Source organism: Triturus cristatus, chromosome 3_2 (assembly GCF_964204655.1).
Source record: "Triturus cristatus chromosome 3_2, aTriCri1.1, whole genome shotgun sequence".
NCBI lineage: Eukaryota > Metazoa > Chordata > Amphibia > Caudata > Salamandridae > Triturus > Triturus cristatus.
Genome location: NC_140584.1, coordinates 820,881,460 through 820,896,474, shown reverse-complemented (window position 1 = coordinate 820,896,474; position 15,015 = coordinate 820,881,460). Strand labels below are relative to the sequence as shown.

Below are 15,015 nucleotides of genomic sequence, written 5' to 3'. Positions count from 1 at the left end.
AATGTTTAAAAAAAAGTAAAGAATTATCAGGGTTGCCACAGAATGACAAAAGCTCAGGAAAGTTAAGAGAGGTACATGAGTTAATCCAGTTCGAAGCAGTTTCCCATACGGGAAGAGACCACCAAGGCGCACACAGCGTATGCATCAGTCCAGAGTTCGCAAAGCAAGTCTGGGTAGATCAGCAAGGAAGGTCCACAAGTGCGAAAGTTCTCTCTTGGAAAGTAGATGAGAGCGTCTCCTAATTTACATCAAATCAATGGACATTATAATCTGCAAGTTCCCAGGGGGACACCTCCTTGGTCACCTCATTTGGTCAGACCACTCAGTCAATTGGTCAGTTTGTAAAGGGTGATTGTCATGAGGCATAAAGAAGGCACATTTTATGAGAATAGAGGCGTTGCAGAATACGTAAGCTGTCAGGTCATCCAGTGGAGGTGGATTCTTAAAGATTCTTTAACTAAAGCACATGAGTTTGAAAGGACAGCTTCTCAGGCAGATGTTCCCAAAGTAACACAATTTGTGTCAAATAGTCCTTGAAATCTAGTTGGAACACCTGAAACAAAACATAGTTTCAATTCATTTGGAATACTGGGACATTTTCCCATGGAGACGAACATGAATGAAAAAATGTGTACACAGGCAGACCTGCACAGAATTTAGGCTACTATAAGCAAGCATTTTTATTAAGAAATACGACATTCAAATATAAATTGCAGCTTATTTATACTTAAAGCAGGTTAATTTCATTGTAAATAGCATGTGCAGCTGGAACATACTATTGCATTTTCAACGTTCCAACGTATAAATGTATTTTAAATTCTTTGGTACCCAGGCTGGGGTGCTCGGGTGCAGAGTGGGTTCTGTGCGTCCAGGGCATTGCAGTTGTCGGTCTCGCTAGTTGAGGGTGCAAAAATCAGGACAGCTGGGCCACTCTGGAAGTGGGTCTCTGTGGTGCTAACGTTCCTTGATAGCTGTCCTGTCTCGATGCAGTCGTAATCTGGATTGGACTCTCACGGGCTCTGTTTGCTGCAAGGGATCCAGTACCCTGGGTATTGGTTCTGTGCAGCTCCAATTGGTCTTGGTGTCCTCTCACTTGGTGGGGGGAGGGAATATCTGACCTTGAGGAGCACATGGTCTTCTTCCTGGGAGGCTGCTGCATTGAGCTGGCCGGGGAACAGCAACTCGGTAAACCGGGCTTTGTGTTTTCGGTGCCTGCGTTCTACAGGGGAGTAGCTCCTCTACTCCGAGGGAGATTGCTGGCAATTTGCGAAGGACTGTCAGTCTCCTGGGGGTTTTTGGAAGTTGTTCAGCTGCAGGACAAGTTTCTGCTCACGACTGTCAAGACTGGTGCAGGCAGGCAGGGTTAAGCACCAAACGTCTACAGCAGTCTTTAGTTCTGGCTTTTCTGGCGGCTCTTCTTTGTCCTCTTCTTCTGGATCCGTTGACTCTGAGTTCCTGGTGTCAGGGGTGCTGCCTAAATACTCAATTTAGGGGCGTTACGGAGACTGACAGATAATAGACAATGGGCTACTTACTTTCAGGGTGTCTACACCCTCTATATGCCCACTTCCTGTGGGAAGTGGGCATAACCCTGACCCTGAGAGCCTAATTCTGCCAAAACTAAGATGGTGGAATTCTAAAAGTCGTGTCCACATCCGGTTTTCCATAGATATGTAATTGAGGAGGGCGAACCCAGGTACTCCTCTTCCTCCCTCTCTACTTTTGATAGAATGTTTATATTGCTCAAAGGATAAAAGCACTAGCTCCCTCGTGCCCTAGCTTGTGCTATGTTCATCTGCCTATTGGCTCCTCATTAGCAAGAAAAGCAGTCCGAGGATAACCGGGAGATTGGAACTGGATAAGCCTTTGTTGGCTTCTCCTATGCTTCACGGCTGCTTGTCCGGCTTCCATGGTCATAATATGGTAAGAGCTAAAGTCTAACTTGAAATTGGAGACCCTTGGCTACCTTTGGCATACTAAAGCTGGAGGCAGGGCGTAGCAGCATTTTCTGCGAGGGTGCTCTTCACATGGGGAACACGTCCCAGAGGGCTTTTTTCTCCCTTCTTTTCAATATGTACTTCAGGAGCAACTTCAACCGGGACGCTGCTAAAATTGGCCAGGAGAACGATTCCTGAAGTCTTAACCAATTTGAGGGAGTACAGCTGCTTGAGCTGACCTGGAGGCACTTTAAAAAGGGAAACCTTCCAAATGAAAAGCTTGTTCGAAGCTGAGCCAGTCAGGCAAGCAAGACACTCTTTCCGTACTTAATTTAACAATGACTGGCAGAAATACCTCTATGAGTCCAGAAGAGATAGTAAGAGCAGGGAACCTAAGAGCTTCCGTCCTGTCATTCCCAAATTTGACATTAAGACAAAAAAATAAGGCAAGCCAATGGTCACAGTAAATGGGAAATCTGACTCTAATATTAGTGTGCAGAGAGGAACTCGTACAGGTCAGGATAAGAATCATTTGCGACCGGAAGTGACCCCTCCCGGGTCTTATGGTGTCACTGGCCACCCCCCTTCTTTGTTTGAGGCCGGCTTTGGTCAGGAAGGCAACCCGAGTGGAATGCAATACCCCATACTCAGAAGCCTGGCAAGGGGGAGAGTTTGAAGCTACATTGGCTAAGACAGCAGGCATTCGGAAGAGTGTTTCTGATTTTACCCCAGGCAAAAAAATACAGGCCAATATAAGAGTAAAGATAGCATCCTCCTTTGTTTCCACCTCCACCCTGATTAGATGAACATTCCAGTCCTGGAGGGTTGGAGGTATCCATATTGATACTGTATCAACTTCTTTGCAGACTACCGGGGAGCAAGCAAGGATGCTGGTGGTAGATTCTATAGGATGTGGTTATGTTACTGTAGGGAACCCTACTAAGTCAGCCTGGGGCAAGAACCTCTCCATATTTCAACTCCCCTTCATCTAAGTCCAGGAAACTAAAGAAGCACAAATAGCCATGGTCAATGTATTGCATGAAAAATTGGAGGTAATAGAAACAAGAATCATACATTTGAAATCCTGTCAGATAGAGATGGTGCAGAGAGCATGAAACCTGGAGGATGCACACAATAAGCGGACTCTATCGGCCCAGCATGCACAGAATGAGGTCAGAAATTTGAGTGGGAAGATTAAGGATCTGGAGAATTGCTCCCATCGGTCTAATCTACGCTTGTTCGTTGTGCTAGAAGGATGGGAAAAGGTTTCGGAAATTATATACTAAGTTGATTTCTGCGCATGTGCTTCAACAGCCTGTATCTGATTTATCTGTAGCCAGAGCCCACAGAGTGCCTTTGGGGATGGTGCCTAAAGATGAGAGAAAAGCTTGTACAATATTGGTGCACTTTCAAGACTTACATATTTGGGAAAGAGTTCTAAGAAAAGCTATCCAATGTAAATCTAGAAATGTAGAAAATTATTTAACTTTCCAGATTTTCACGGATATGTCTTTCGAAACCTCTTGCCAGAAAAGGGAGTTCAAACAGATATCTAATGCTTCTAAGGCCAGAGGGTCTCAAGCTCCAGTTATCCAAACAGCTAAGCTGAAAGTTTTATGGGTGGGTTTCAGATTTTTTCCGAAGTGCAAGAGGCCAGAATGTTTCTCTCCTTCCTGGGGAATTAGGAGGGCCCTGAGTTAGATTAATGCATAATTCCTTTTTTGGGTAAACAAAGATGCCAAAGCCGCCCCTGGTGACCCAACACCACAGCAATTCGATGGAGGGAGTGGGAGGTCTTCGCTTTTGGGGGCGAGGTTTCCTGGGTTTTGGGGTTGGCCAGGTGTTGTGGAAGATGGTAGGTTTGGTTTGTCGAGGGGGGAGGAGCTGGGTTGGGGGAAATGGGTGTATGGAAGGGGGAGGGTTTGGGTTGAAGGGGGAATGAGTGTATGGGGTGAATGAAAAGTGGGACCATAGAAGGAAACAGTTGTGTCAAAAGGGTGGTGGTTGAACGGCACATATCAGCTACTGGTTGGGCTAGGGTTAGAGAGCCCCCCCATGAGATGAGGGGGCGAGATAAACTATGGTATTGTATTAGGGAGTTTTAGGATGGCGAGTTTGACCGTGATTAGACTCCATGTTAACGGGCTTAATAACGGAAGAGGGAAGCTATTTTTGCTTGGTGTATGCAATTTAAGCCCAATGTAATCTTAAGGCAGGAGACCCATTGGGTAATGGGGAAAGAAACAAATAAGGTACAATCTTGGAGACATTGGGACGGTCTTTTTTCCTCCATGGATTCCACCCAACGGGGCGGTGCATTTTTGGTCAAAAAAAGCTGCAAGTGAGCTATCAACCTCTTATGGGGAGGGGTACTGGACAATACTACAGATGCATCTAAATAGCTGTAGATTTAACATGGTTTCCTAATATGGCCCCGTAAGTGATAATGCAAAGTATTTATAGAAGTTGGGCTGGGAACTTAGCTTTTATGGGGAGAGGCTTTAATCGGGGGTGATTTCAACTTTGTAACAGATTTGCGGCTAGACTCCTCTAACCAATGTAGGGTGCAAAGGATGAGAGGAATGGAAACGATTTTTAAAGATATTTCTCTCCACTTGGGGTGGTGGATAAGTGGCAGTGAAATAAGGCCTAAGCCTACACATTTTATTCTCAAAGGTTTAAAACGGTGTCGGTTGCAAGAGGGAAAGGTAGAAGGCGTGTGTCCCCAAAGGAAGCGAGGAGGCGTTTTAACACTCAAGTTGGGGTTTGTTTATTCAGCGAAACATAATTAAAGAAAGAGTCCCAAGAGAGTCAAGTTCCAGGAGCGGTTCCTCTTCACCGGTACCAGGAACTTCGGGAGGTAGGAGCTTCCTATTTCTCCTCCGCGGTCCTCCAGGATATGGCAGGAAATAAAAGAAAATAAAAAATAGGCCACGGATCAGAGGACGTTGTTCAATCTTGGAAACACAGGGAAGGGGAGTGTGAGGGATCACCAACGGCAAAACGGAAAGGTGGAGACCAGAGAGAAGAAGTGCTGTGCGGTGACTACCCAGAGACTACCCGTACCCTCCCCGTGACTGTATGAGCCCCCGTATACGGTAGCGTACCTGCTCCAGCCACCCTCCTCCTGGAGCGTGGCGGGGCGCATCGCGGTGCCGTCCTCCTCTGGGTAACTCTCCATGGGCAGGAACCTTGACCATAGCTGTCTCCGCGACATCCCCAGCGTCTTCTTCAGACCTCTACTCCTCCGCGGCTACTTCCTTTCACTCCTCGGCATGCACGCAAGGCTGACCGGGCGCCTCCTTCTCCCCACAGCTGCTCGTTGATTGGTGTTCCGGGGTAGATGTCAGGCATGCAGGTTCGTCCTCTCGGGAAGTCCAGGGGGAATTAAAGGGCCCGCTGTGCTCTTGTACCTGTAGCAGCAGGATATCTGAGTCAATGAGAGCCTCCGAGTCTGGCAGCCCGGCAGCCCCCCGACAGACGGCTTCTCTGATTTATTTGTATTTAAGGCCCCCTTCCTTCCATGTTCATGATATCTTGTATCATGCCAGCGGCTTGACAGCCCATCGGGGGGGGGGTTGTTAAGATACACCATCCCTATACTATGCAAGGCTAGGGGTGATGGACAAGACAATCATTTTGGAAGAAGGAGTGATAGACTTGATTACACTAGAGAATATTATTTTCTTACGACCAATAAGGCATCATCAGATTTATCATCCATTTGAAAGGCCCTTAAATGTACTATTATGGGAGCCTTATTTCTATACAGGCATTTTGTGTAAAGTAAAAGAAGGAAGAGTAGGCCGTCTTCCAAGGAGAAGTTGATAGAGCTTGTAAGGGTCAGCCTCGTCAGGGGAAAGATGGGTCCTTGCAAATGAAAAGAGAAGGGACTTTTTCCTACAAAAGGCTTTGGTTAATAATTAGGCCTTGTTATAACAAGTCTATGAGGGGGCAAATTCATTGGCCGTTTTTTACCTGAAGGGCAAAGGAGAGGGTTAATCGTACTCCGATGAGTAAAATTAGGAATTCTCTGACTGGGCAGTGTACGGAGAAGGGGGAAGAAATTAAAAAGGTTTTCTTTCAGTACTATGCCAGCCTTTTCTCTGATGATTATGAAGGGAACAGAGAGATGGAACAGCAAATGGACGGCTTCCTTATGAGAGTAAAACACCCGGCCTTAAAGGAAGAGGTGGCATTTATTTTATTAAACCCCATTTTAGAAGGAGAGGTCGAGGAGATCATAAGACAGTGTCACGATTGTACAGCGAAGACCGGACTACCAAAATGACCGCCGGTCTAGAACGTGCATGCACAAGAACGGGTCAGACAAGTTAAAGCTCGGCCTTTCTCTACCTGCAGCGCTTCGCGTTCTAGTGTTTCTGGGAAGCTCTCGCTCACTCACCTGAATCTCTTCCGGGTTGTCGCGCTCCTTGCGGTGGACTCAGCGGGGACACGGCATTCCTGCTCTCGGATTCTTTTTCTCCGGTGATTCCTGTTTGTCGCGATTTATCACCCTGTGTGGACGCGGCTTTCCTCTGCTTGAGTTCTTTTCGCCTGCATAATTGTGGACTTCGTTTCGGCTTCCCGTTCTCCAGTTTCCTGCACATAAAGTAATAGAAAAAGAAGACTAAGGCCAAAGCAGCAAATCAGTTTTTGCAGTAACCGCGCATTAGCGCTGACTTATATTTTATGAACAATTGTATGTGTACTTACCAGATCCAGTGTTTCCTGCACTGTGATTATCCGCCCCTTCCTTTGGGTTTTAAAAGGAAAACGAAGAAAAGTTATGTTGCCTGAGTAAAAGGATTATTCATTTGCAGATATTTAAGTTGTTCACAGATAGTTATTTGGAATTATTCCCACTAGCAACACAGGGTGAAAGAGGTAGGCGCACATATAGATTCCTGCATATAGTATTCCTCATTTTCAAAAATTAGCTTTTCATTACATTATATTATTATCTTTTATTTTAGTGCCAGACACAAGCCTTAACCATTGCTACATTGCTACCCAGTCACTGAAGAAGGGAGATCATAAGGTAGGGTGTAAAAGAAAGACAAGAAAAACAGACAAGTTAAATAGTCTTTTGTCCTTTTATTTATGCATTGATTTTCTTTCCAGCTCATAGCCTCTTGACTTGTACTGGCGAATCCTGTGGTTGTTTAAGACACGACGTGGAGTCTCTTTCTTTTTTTCTTGTTTTGTTTCCCTTCTTCCCCGGATTACCATTTGCCACCTTGTTAAGTCTTAGGTGCACTTGGGTTATTTGGAGAAGTTGTGGACTATACTTCACATCCCTGACGTCCCCGCGGAAACATAGGTGAGATCCCTACAGAACGCAAAGCCCAGAAAGAATAGTTATTCTTTTCCGCCCGGACGTCATGGATGTCGGTCAGGTAACACTAGCTGATTTAGCACACATGTTGGGTAATTTGCAAGTGAAAACTCAGGCCCTATCAAGCAGGGTGGATTCCTTACAGCGTGAAATGAGAACAAGTCCAGGTGTAGGGCCTCATAATCCCAGTGTTAATGTTCCAGTAATACAAGTAACAACACCTCCTTCTATCCCTTTGGCGCCTCCTGAGCGTTTTCTTAGTGATACTACTAAGTTTGCCGCCTTTATCAGTCAGTGTCAGCTTTAGTTCATGTGCAAAGCTTCCTGTTTCCCTACAGATCAAGCTAAGGTAGCATTTGTTATTTCCTATCTAGGAGGGTCTGCAGCTAATTAAACCATACTTCTGATTGAGTGAAATGACCCATTGTTACAGGATTATAGTGCTTTCAAAAGAGAACTCAGTAAATTGTTTGATAGACATACCTTTACACACTCAGCTGACACTGATCTGTTTACCTTAAAACAGGGAACTAAGGATTTAAACTCCTATATCTCCACATTCTATAGATTAGTAGCTGAAGCTGGGTGGCCTGAGGAAAAGCGTAGTGCTTTGTTTTATATGGGGTTGAGAGATGACTTAAAGGATGCATTGGCACAAGTGGTAGACCCTCCTGAGTCATGCAATGCCCTTGTTGACTTGGTGGTCAAATTGGACCATAGAATCAGTGAGCATAAGATAGAAAGAGGCAGGTCAGAGGGAAAGGTTTTTGCTTACTGAGAAAGGAAGCCTGATCTTGAAAGAGCAGCAGAAGAGCCCAAACCTAGGCAAATAGGGAGCATAAGAGGGCCCCTTAGCGAAGAAGAAAAGCAGAGAAGGCATGACAAGACGTTATGCTTGTACTGTGGAAAAAAGGGCCATTTTCTTAGGGAGTGTCCTGTCAAACCAAAACAGTTAAGGCGTTCGGAAAACTAGTAAGCCCGAAGTCTCAAGAGACAAGGACTTCGGGTAACTCGGGTTTAATTGTCTCATCTATGGAGGTAGCGGCATCTCAGCCACATCACTTTCTTCTCTCCTTAAGTCTACAACGGGAACATCAGGTAGTAGACGTACAAGTAATGGTTGAATCTGGTGCTTCGGGTAATTTTATGGATGCACAATGGGCTCGGAGTCAGAAAATCCCTTGGGTGTCTAAATCTTCTTGGGAAGAGGTCACAACAATTGATGGTAGTACCTTGAAATCTGGTCCCATTAAGCACGCTACAATTGTTTTGACACTGACTATTGAAAAGAAACACCAAGAATACATTGCATTTGACCTGATTCAGTCTCCCCAGTTTCCAGCTATTGTGGGGCTACCTTGGTTATTGGAAGACATTGACATTAACCTTCAGTCACAACAATTGTAGAGAGCATATTCTTCCTGATCCCCGTGATCCTGAGAAAAGTATCTCATTCACTAGTACAGAGGAATGTATTTTACCTCCCGTTTACCAGGACCTCAGGGAGATATTTGATGTAGAACAGGCAACTAGGCTCCCACCACATAGTCTATGACTGCAGAATTGATCTACAGGCTGGAGCTCGCATACCTTGTAGTAGAGTGTACTCCTTAACAGAGAAGGAGAATGTGTATTTTCGAGAATACCTGGATGAGATGTTGAAGACAGGGTTTATCCGTCCTTCTAGATCACCTGCTTCATCTTCTCTTTTTTTATACCAAAGAGAGAAGGGGGTCTCAGATGCTGCATAGACTATAGGGCACTGAATACCATCACCATCAAGAATAGGTATCCCTTACCGTTAATTTCCTCCCTCCTTGATTAGATAAAAAATGCCCAAGTGTTCACCAAGTTAGATTTGCAAGGGGCTTGCCAGCTTGTGAGAATCAAGGAGGGAGATGAGTGGAAAACGGCTTTTTGTACCAAATTTGGGTTATATGAATATCTAGTGATGCCCTTTGGGCTATGTAATGCCCCTTCCGCTTTTCAGTTCTTTATCAACGAGGTACTAAAGGACATGCTGGATATATTTGTCATTGCCTATATTGATAATCTCTTGATTTATTCCTCCTCCATGTAGGAACATGTAATCCATGTAAGAAGAGTACTATAACTATTAGGAGACAATCATTTGTATTGTAAGCTAGAGAAATGTCACTTCCTTACCCAGCAAGAAGGATTCCTGGGGTTCATAATATCCCCACAGGGACTCTGTATGGATCCACAGAAGGTAGAGGCCATACATCGTTGGCAAGCCCCTCAAAATATAAAGGAGATACAAAGTTTTCTTGGCTTCGACAATTTCTACAGACGCTTTATCAGTGGGTTTTCTGATTTAGCCTCCCCCATAACTAAACTGTTGAAAAAAGGAATACAATTTCAATGGACACCCGAGGCAGAGACAGCCTTTTGCAAACTAAGAGAAGCCTTCACACAAGCACCCATTTTACGGCAGCCTGACCCTTCATGCCCCTTTGTGGTTGAGGCTGATGCTTCACAGGTAGCAGTTGGAGGGGTACTTTACCAGAGGGATCCTAGCACAGGAGTTCTTCATCCAGTGGCTTATTACTCAAGCAAATTGTCTCCAGCTGAAATAAACTACTCTGTAGGAGACAAGGAATTATTAGCCATAAAAAGGGTATTCGAGGAATGGAGGCAGTATTTATTGGGGGCCAATCATATGATAACAGTCCTAACAGACCACCGTAATTTACAATTCTTAAAATCCGCAAGGCCTCTATCCATGCGACAACTACGGTGGACTCAGTTTTTTAGTGATTTCGACTTTGTTATACAATTCCAAGCGGGAAAAAAATGGGAAGGCAGATACCTTGTCCCGCTTAGGTTAAGAAACCATAGAACCACATGGTAAACCCCCCCTATAATACACAGAGAGCGAATAGTTGGGGTTATTTGTTCCAAAGAAGTCTTCCTGAGATTAGTTAAGGAAGCACAAACCTCCACAGACATGGAAGGAATAACATATACACAAGAAGTCACTGTAGAACAAGAACTGTCCTATGTACAAGGAGGGTTGGTACTCCCCACTCAAGAGCTGAGATTACAGGCCTTCAAATGGTGTCACACTCACCCCCTTGCAGGGCATCCAGGCTACAAGAGATCACTAGACTTATTATGGAGACACTTTTGGTGGCCAAGTATGGGAAAAGACACAAAAAATTATATACAGACATGTCACGCATGTGGCATGGGGAAGGCCTCTCACTAGAACCCTGCAGGGTTGTTACAACTTACACCTACACCACCTAGTCCTTGGCACACAGTTCCTTGGATTTTATATTAGACTTAGCAAGAACTGCAAAAGGGAACACTACCCTCCTAGTAGTAGTAGACTTATTGACCAAGATGGCCCATTTCATGCCAATGACAAATCTCCCCACATCTTGAGTATTAGCCTCTGTATTTGTTCAGCAAGTAGTACGCTTACATGGCCTCCCCTCCGTGTTGGTATTGGATAGAGCAGCTCAGTTCATATCCAAGTTCTGGAAAGGGATGGGGAACTTATTGCAGATAGATGTACGGCTGTCCTCCAGTCACCACCCTCAGACAAACGGTCAAACCGAGAGAGTGAACCAATGTTTTGAGCAATACATCAGTTGCCAGGTCCTACATATTTCTGCCGATTGGGATGAGATGGTATGGATAGCTGAGTTTTCTTATAATAACAGTTGCCACTCTTCCACTGGTTGCTCCCCTTTCTATTGCACTTATAGATTTCATCCCCGAACTATGCTGTCTTCACTGTCCTCCTCTTGCTCTACTCCTGCAGCCATAGACTTCGTAAAGGAATTACAAGAGGTACACAAGACTACGCAGGTGAACCTGGAAAGGGCCAAGGCTGCTTATAAAAGAGGGGCGGATGCTCACAGGCGCACAGAGCCAGGATACAAACAGGGGGACAGGGTCTGGTTATCCTCTAAAAATTTTACCTTGAGAGGGTCTTTTAAATTCAAACCCAAATACTTAGGCCCTTACAAGATAAGTAAGGTAGTGAACCCTGTCGCTATGATGTTGGACCTTCCTGCCTCAATGAAAATTCATCCAGTATTTCATGTCTCTCTCCTGAAACCAGTGGAACCGGGCACTCTTCTCCCTAACATTCCTACGCCTGTAGTTGTGGATGACGAACAAGAATATGAAGTCGAGGCGATCATAGATTCACGCAGGGTGAGACGCAAGCTCCAATATCTGATACACTGGAAGGGTTATGGGGTTGAGGAACGTACTTGGGAGCCAGCCAGTCATGTACACGCCCCTCAGTTGTTGCGTCTAGTCCACAGAAGACATCATGATAAACCCAAGCCGGTAAGGGGGTCTGTGGGAGGGGTGTACTGTCACGATTGTACAGCGAAGACCGGACTACCAAAATGACCGCCAGTCTAGAACGCGCATGCGCAAGAACGGGTCAGGCGAGTTAAAGCTCGGCCTTCCTCTAGCCGCAGCGCTTCGCGTTCTAGTGTTTCTGGGAAGCTCTCGGTCACTCACCTGAATCTCTTCCGGGTCGTCACACTCCTTGCGGTGGACTCGGCATTCCTGCTCTCAGGTTCTTTTTCTCCAGTGATTCCTGTTTGTCGCGATTTATCACCCGGTGTGGACGCTGCTTTCCTCTGCTCGAGTTCTTTTCGTCTGCATACTTGTGGACTTCGTTTCGGCTTCCTGCGCTCCAGTTTCCTGCACATAAAGTAATAGAAAAAGAAGACTAAGGACAAAGCAGCATATCAGTTTTTGCGGTAACAGCGCATGAGCGCTGACTTGTATTTTATGAACAATTTTATGTGTACTTACCAGAGCTCAAAAACAACAGTTGATGGACAGAATGCAGAACAATGTCATACATTCACCCCAGTACAGAGATCTGGGCCTAAATCCATCGTTTTTTTGCTCACCATGCCATTCCAGTTTGAACCCAGCCATATTCAAATCAGTCTTGACCCTGTGCCTCATGGCAACAGTCCAGCCCGAACTGCCAAGCCAGGTCCTCCCTGGACTGGAACCAAGCATCCTAGGACCGGTTTCGGGGTTTCACCCCTCTTCAGCCAGGATAGCTTGATTCCAGTGGCATGGAGAGCACGGGACTCACGTCTGAGCATACCCGTCCCACTCGGGGTGACAAATGCCAGATCCTGAGTTTCCTGCGCTGTGATTATCCGCCCCTTCCTTTGGGTTTTAAAAGGAAAATGAAGAAAAGTTATGTTACCTGAGTAAAAGGATTATTCATTTGCAGATATTTAAGTTGTTCACAGATAGTTATTTGGAATTATTCCCACTAGCAACACAGGGTGATAGAGGTAGGCGCACATATAGATTCCTGCATATAGTATTCCTCATTTTCAAAAAGGGACTTTTCATTACCTTATATTATTATCTTTTATTTTAGTGCCAGACACAAGCTTTAACCATTGCTACATTGCTACCCAGTCACTGAAGAAGGGAGATCATAAGGTAGGGTGTAAAAGAAAGACAAGCAATACAGACAAGTTAAATAGTATTGTGTCATTTTATTTATGCATTGATTTTCTTTCCAGCTCATAGCCTCTAAGACTTGTACTGGCGAATCCTGTGGTTCTTTAAGACACGACGTGGAGTCTCTTTCCCTTTTTCATTGTTTTGTTTTCTTTCTTCCCCGGATTACCATTTGCCACCTTGTTAAGTCTTAGGTGCACTTGGGTGATTTGGAGAAGTTGTGGACTATACTTCACATCCCTGACGTCCTCGCGGAAACATAGGTGAGATCCCTACAGACCGCTCCCTAATGGAAAAGCCCCCTGGGAGGATGGTTTTGTCTCTGAGTTTTATAAAACTTTTGTAGCTTGCTTACAGGGCCTCTTATCAACTCTTTTTTTTAATCCTCTGCTAGCTGGTGGTCAGGTTCCAAATTCATTTCAGAGAGTGGTTTTGGTGATTTTTTTTAAAAATCAGGGAAAGAGGCCGTTGATCGAAAATCTTTCAGACCAATTAGTCTGGTAAATTTGGATTATAAGATCTATACTAAAACTCTAGCGAATGGGATAGATATGGTAGCCCATTTTCTCATAGTGAGAGATCAGGATGGTTTATTAGGGGTCAAAATTTATTTAAGAATACTCATTTTTTTGTTTGAATTCATAGATATGGTGACGGCAGATACCATCCCTGCAGTGATCATTTTGCTGGATGCTGAGAAGGCTTTTGATTACGTAAACTGGAGGAGTTTATTCCAGAGTTTGGAGAAGTTTCATTTTCCATAACAGTTCATGAGATCTATTCAGCTATTATATCACGGGCGGCAGCACAGTTAATGATTAATAAATCCTCAGCAGGGCAAATCATCTTAAATCGAGGCACCCGTCAAGGCCACCCTCTTACCCCTTTATTATTTGCCCTCTTCATTTTGCCTTTGGCCCAATCAGTTATCGAAGTGGGAAGGATGTGAGGGGCAAGATGTTCCCAGACTTTTTTAATTTAAGAAAAACAGTTCCCATACATTTTATGAAAATGCAACACTCCTGGGGCACTTCATTCCAACAGTTGAATGCTTCAACTGGAGTATAAGGCAGGTAGCCTTCTGTACTGTGAAACCGAGGAAGAGACAGACAGCTAAACAAGCCGCCTTGCCAGGGTGCCTGCTGCATGAAAGAAATGTAAATGTGCACAACTGGTTAATCCGCAATTGTAAGGGGTGCCTGGAAGCCGTATTGGGTTTAATTGATGGAATCTATAGAAACGTCCTGATAAGACAGATTTTCTTTTTTTTTAGTGGTACTACAAGTTGAACTGTGAAGTGTGTGCTGTTAAAGAACAGATATAAAACAAAAGTGCACTATACAAGGTCTGGGTATTACTAAAATGTATATTTTGGAAGTCTTTTTTATCTTAAATATTTTTGCACATTTTATAGCAGTCTATCTTCTACTGTGTGTAATGCAAGTTTAAAACAAGCATTTGCAATGCAATAGGTCTTGCCTTTACGAAAGTTTGAGCTTTTGGCATTGTTAATGACAATGCCTTTTATTTATGTGGTTTGAAAACATGCAAGCGGTGCGTAAACACACACTTTGTACTTATAGTCATTGCTTTGAGAAGCAAGGCTGGCAGTAACTGCACCTTTTTTATGCCGGCTATTAGTATAAAGTGCATGTTTACGGACCGCTTACAGGTTTTCAAAACACATAAATGAAATGCATTGTCATTTACAATGATAATAGCTCAAACTCTAACAAAGGCGAGACCTATTGCATTGCAAATACATGTTACATTTAACTTAGGCAGCGTCGGCGCTGAGTGCTGAACTGTTGCTATAAGTTTCCGCACTTCTGTGAAAAACAGAACAAGCAGCGCCCAAAGTCAATGACGTCACGGTTGCTTAAATGGTTTGCCTCATTCCTCTCGGACAGATCCCAAATGATCATGATTGAGAACAGTCTCTCGTCTCCACTGGTGGTTGGTCAAGGCATCCCTCAAGGTTCTATCCTTGCGCCCACTCTGTTTAATCTCTATCTGGAACCATAGGGAACCTCCAAAGCAAATCTTGAATCCTTTACCATCTCTATGCGGATGACACCCAAATCTACCTCAAGGTGTCTTCCTCACAAGAACTCTCACTTCTATTGACAACTGGATGGTAGTTCACCAACTCATTCTCAATCCCTCCAAAACTGAATTCCGCCTCCTATCTACCTCTCTCTCCCCGCCCCCGGTTCAATCCTGGATGGATCAGCTCAATTTACTCAATAGTAAACC

The 15,015-nt window shown here is 44.6% G+C and overlaps 1 protein-coding gene across 1 annotated transcript in view; it reads left to right on the top strand.

Moving 5' to 3' along the window:
* The first annotated feature begins 6,446 nt into the window (after positions 1 to 6,446).
* The window catches only part of LOC146858220 (caspase-8-like), a 218,830-nt gene continuing 210,261 nt past the window's right edge, over positions 6,447 to 15,015 (top strand). The window contains exons 1-2 of the mRNA XM_085648996.1: positions 6,447 to 6,824; positions 6,914 to 6,978. The gene's annotated coding sequence lies outside the window, so the exon portion shown is untranslated. The remainder of the gene's footprint in view (positions 6,825 to 6,913; positions 6,979 to 15,015) is intronic.